This window comes from Suncus etruscus, chromosome 2, assembly GCF_024139225.1.
Source record: "Suncus etruscus isolate mSunEtr1 chromosome 2, mSunEtr1.pri.cur, whole genome shotgun sequence".
Taxonomy (NCBI): Eukaryota; Metazoa; Chordata; class Mammalia; order Eulipotyphla; family Soricidae; genus Suncus; species Suncus etruscus.
In genome coordinates, this window is record NC_064849.1 from 106048686 (window position 1) to 106053943 (window position 5258).

The following is a 5258-nucleotide window of genomic DNA, read 5'->3' on the forward strand; positions in this document are numbered from 1 at the left end:
TTGTGTGGTTCTGTTGAATAAAGACAGAAAAAAAGACAGACAGACAGACGAGAGAGAGAGAGAGAGAGAGAGAGAAGTAAGTCATAACAAAAATCAACAAACAAGAATACAAAATTTAAAAAAAAGGTAAAGGAAGGAGTGCTGGTGTGGCAAGGATTTGTGCTTTCTTTTTTATTTTTACTTTTTGCATAGGCACAGTAAGTATTGGGGAAATAAGAATGGGAATTCTCTTGGCCTAAGACAGTGTTTCTCAAATATTTTCTATCATGCCCCCTTAGGAAGAAGAAAACATTTCTGTGCCCCCCTGCGCGACTGTAAATAGTATATTTATTATAAATAATTTTAAGTCTACTGCCATACCCCCCTGAAAGCGTCTGATCTCGTCTGATATCGGACGCTAAGCAGGGTTGGCCTGGTTAGTACTTGGATGGGAGATCACCTGTGAATACCGGGTGCTGTAGGCTTAAAAAAGAAAAAAAAAACTTTAACCTGCAAAACAAAAACAAAAATAATTAAAAAGTAATTTTAGCTGATTTTTAATCAGCGGTGATGTGTGGATTAATGTCTACAAGGAACACGTTTTGCAATGCATAGCTTTTGAAAGCGGGGTTTGACGCAGGACAGAGCAACTCTCAGCTCCAGAGACATATAGATGTTGGCTACCGTGACTGACTCAGTGGTTAATTTTGCAAAACTCCCTGCCATTTTTTCAGTGCTAAGTGCTGTTTGCTATAAGCCCATATACCAACAGGAAAAAGGCAACCTTCAAGTAAAAAGTAACTTCTCAGCCTAGGGGAGGAAGACACTGCCTGATACCATGGAGCCAAATCTCCCTATAACTTACATTCCTGAGTTAATAGCTAAACCTCATCGCCTTATGCGACAGAGCTTACCCCACCATAAAACCTGCTGAGAGTTCCGGAAAGTGGTCTGCAAACCCTACTTTAGGGTCATAGGGCAATTCCTTGAAAGTTGCTGACTTAGGAGTGCTTGCAAGATTGTCACTGCTTCTCCCTCCCTTCTGGAAAATGATTTACTGCCTTTGTTTCATGGCTTTCGCGCCAAAAAGTATGATTGACACCACCTTTTACCTGCCACCTCCTCCTTCTCTATATAAGAGATGCAGTACCCTAATAAAGTCACCTTTGAACGGTCTAATCGTCTAAGGTCATTATTACTAATTTCTTTCAGATTTTTTACAGGTGTGGTTGTGCTTCTAGCCCTGCTAAATAAAGGTGCGGTCGTCCCTGAGCCTCTCGACTGATTCCTGCTGGCCGGGCCCCTCCGGGGGGCTTGCAGGACCCCGCATATAGAGACATAAACACGGGGCTTAACTTGTTATGGTAGTGATTGTCAAGGTGAAACACTCCCCTTTAAGGAGCTTCGAGCCCCCCCCCCGGGGGAGCACCCCACTATTTGAGAAGCACTGGCCTGAGAGATTCAGGGTTTCTCCACCCTTTAAGCCTACTGTCATGGGAACAACCAGGGAACAACCATGAGACTTCATGCTCATTATCACATTCCCAAGGTCTTTTTATGTTGCCAGGAAACTTTCCGTACAGTTGGTCCACGAGAAACTTTTACACACGGCTAACCCTGGCACAATTCCTGGCATCCCATGTGGTCCACTGAGCACTGAGCACTATCAGGAGTGATTGTGAGCAGACCAGCTGTGCACAAAATGTGGAAGTTCGCATTCTCAATTACACAAGATGCGTCTAAAATTGTGGGCTGTGCGGCATCCGCATGAAGCTTTGTGTCTGCTCCATTGACAGGCAGCCTCGTCTTTGAAGTACAAGGTCAGTCCGCCCAAGAGGTTCAATGTGCAGAGCTACCTTAGAAACTGTCGACAGTGCCCTCCGCGCCTTTAATGGGCAACCTCGCCTTCGGAAAACTTGAGCTAACCTGTGTAGAAGTGCTGCCCTTCCATAGATACTCCAACTATTAGGTGCTATCTGTTAGAAATTGTTTTCGTGGTGTTGGTCCTTCAGAGGATTCAATGGATGAAGAACCCATGGGCGCTGAAAAGAAGTGTCTTCTGTAATCCAGATTCGCCTTCTGTAATTTGAGAGCTTGAGTTTCTAAGTCTTACCTATTGGCACCAACAGGTGTTAACGCCCGCACCTAGCGTTCTTCATCCATCGAATCATCTGAGGGATGAGCACGATGCAGTTTCTTGCAGACTCGAGATTCTAGACTTCATTTCTACACAGCATGGCACTTGGACAAAATTTCGGTGGTCTGATGAAAGATATATTGTTTTAAAGCGAGATTAGCGGCGGAGGAAGAGCAGAGGGCAGCACTTCCCTTTCCATTGGGGGAGCAGGTCAAGGTCAACGCGTGGTTTGTGGGAGTCACGGGGGCGGCGATCAGGCGCCAGAGGAAGCAGCAGCAGAGAGGGCGGCCACGGTTGACGCGCAGGTGCAGCAGCGCTAGTCGGTCCACACTGCAGTATCGGTGAGACTCGGCCACGAGCTCGCAAGAGGCCCCGGAGAAGGAAGCGGAGTCGGCGGCGGAAGGGGAGCTTGGGAGCCTGCACCCCCTTTCTGAGAGTCCCTGCCGGGCTCCCGCGACACCTCCCACTATGCGGGGCCCGGGCCTCTCCCCTTCTGGAGACACAAGCCCGTGGGAGCCGCGCCCCGTCCCGCCCCCTCAGTCTTCAGTCCACTGGAGCCTGAGGACTGGGCTTAGGAAATGTGCCAGCCGCCGCCTTCAAGCCCGAGCACTCCCTGCAGCGGCCGCCTTAGTTCACGATTGGCGCCCGGACCACACCCAGGCCACCTCCGCGGTGCTTCTTCCAGATCGCCCGGCGCCCACCTCTCTGCACCGAGGTGCCACCTCCGGGTTTCCCGGAGCCGTTTAGAGTGGATTCAACCGCAGTGTTGACTGTGTCGTGGGATCTGCCCTTCTGAGGAGACCGAGAGTAGGAGGGACAGCAATATAGACACTGTCCAGGGGAAGCTTCCCCAGCTGCTGTAAAGGAAAAGTTTCCCCTGAGTTCCCTGACTGCCCTGATCACCTCCCCCCTTCACAATTGTGGGAACTTGTAGACCCAGTTATAGTTTAACTTTCTTTCTGTTCCTACATGGTTTTACCTGGTCATGTTAACCCTGTAAGCTTGCACCTGCACCTTGCAAAAATGTGATTGAGCAAATGCCAGATGTCATGTACTTCTTAAAGCAAATCAATCTACTGTACCTTTCTATTGTTTGAAATACTATATACAGCTTGTAAGCTCATGGCTCAGGGCTGGCAGTTTCTAGCTTATGCTGGATTCTAGCGCAGCCCCTGCATATGCTTGAAAGAAACGCCCTGCTTTTGCATGAGACTGTGGTCTTGGTGTCTTTGAACGGCCCATCATTCTCCTGGACTTAACATTGGAGCCCCCAGCGAGATATTCACGCCTGTTCAGGGACATCAAAGCTTCACCTCGTGGTTCTGAGAACACTGGCGCCTAGGAGGTAAAATGTGCACTTGCTGTGGGCAGTATGACTGCCGTATGAGCCCGTGAGGGTTCTCGGTGGTGGCTGACAGACGTGTCTAGAGGGCCGCAGGTCACAGATCTGAGGGACGCTTCAGTGAGGTTTGGGGATTCCGAGGACACTCGGAAGCCCTTCTGTATGTATGACCCTTAGTGGGGTATACATTGGTAAACTGCCCAAGTATCGGGACCTAGGTCAGATTCTGTTTGTCTGTCTACTGTTTTGTGTGAGTTGTTTCTCCTTGTCTTGTGTGACTTGTTTTATTAAGGAGCCCTAGGGAGAAGTGGCCAGAGGGGCCCTTCTCATCAGGGAGGAGGTGCGGCGAGGCCTCCTCAGCAGGGAACAGAAATCTTGGCTCCAAACGTAGGAGACTCCACTGAGCTCCAAGGATCAGTGCAAGTCCCAGCCGGGGTTTCCAAAGTGGGCGTGAGCCCTTCGCAGATCCTTCAGATTGGTTTGATTTCATTTTGATCTCATTTTTAGTTTTGGTTTTATTTTTTGGCTTTCCACTTCTCTGGTTCATTTTCTCCTGTCTCTCTCTTCAAAACTGGAAGTTACTCAGTGAGGGAAAAATCCCTCCCAGTCCTGGAGAGGTGTGGAGTTCATTGGGCATGGCCCAGAGAGCAAAAGAAATTTGTCAATTTTAAAGTGAGAGTGAAGACCGGTCAGTGTGAGCGGTGAAGTGCTTGGCAGAATGTGTGGGAAATTTGTGTGATAACTGATTTCTTGACTGTTATTATCTATTGCCTTTTCTCAGTCAACCATGGAGCAGGCTCAGACTGCTCAGTCCAAGGTCTCTTGCTGGCGAACTTCCCAAAGGTGCAAAAACTGGTGTTAAGTGGCAATTTCTATACTTCCTTGTTATTTTCTGTTTCGTTGTGTTTTTGTATTTCAAGGCAGGCTCTGTTAGGGACAGGGCAAGGTGGTGGTCGCAAACTCTGCCTCTTTGCTGGCCAGCAGGACTTAAATTTGTCCTGAAGGGCTGGACTTTGTGACTAAACACCTCAGCCAAAAAGGTAAAAAAAAAAAAAAAAAAAAAAAAATCAGAGAAAAATCTTGAGAGCCGCCGTTTTGGTGCTTCTGGCTGGGAAGCTAAGAAATTAGTCAGTTAAAAAATTATTTACTGGGACTGGGAAGGTGGCGCTAGAGGTAAGGTGTCTTCCTTACAAGTGCTAGCCAAGGAACGGACTGCGGTTCGATCCCCCAGAGTCCCATATGGTCCCCCCAAGCCAGGGGCGATTTCTGAGCACATAGCCAGGAGTAACCCCTGAGCGTCAAACGGGTGTGGCCCAAAAACCAAAAAAGAAAAAAAATTTATTTACTGGAGCTTATCCAAGAAAGGAAAACTTACCCAACCCCCCCCCCCCCGGTTTACATATCAAAGAAAAAGTTGGAAGTCCAGAAGGAAAAATTGGGTCTTTAAATCTCTTTGAAAAATTCCTCCGACTTAAAGGTTTCTTAATTTGGTAGGAAATGTTGCAAATTATTGTAATTAACTTTTCTGATAAAACTGAGTTCTAATACAGACTGGAAAATGCCACCTGCCATAAGGCATTTCACTCACTGTAAGAAATTATCAATCAGTTCAGAAACAGGTTCCAACAGCATTGTAATGTGGAAATAATACAAATTTTTATATTTCTATTTCTGTTAAAAATAATATTAATTTTAAGAGGCCAAAACTGTGTGAAAAATGTTGTGGTTAGCATTTTGATAATATTGTTAATCTTGTGAATGCTTAAATATTGTTGAAATAACTAAATCTAGATAACAATA

General features: G+C 46.9%; 1 pseudogene; it reads left to right on the top strand.

Annotated features, from left to right (window-relative positions):
* Positions 1-346: 346 nt before the first annotated feature.
* Positions 347-464, top strand: LOC126002910 (uncharacterized; annotated as a pseudogene).
* Positions 465-5258: the final 4794 nt, after the last annotated feature.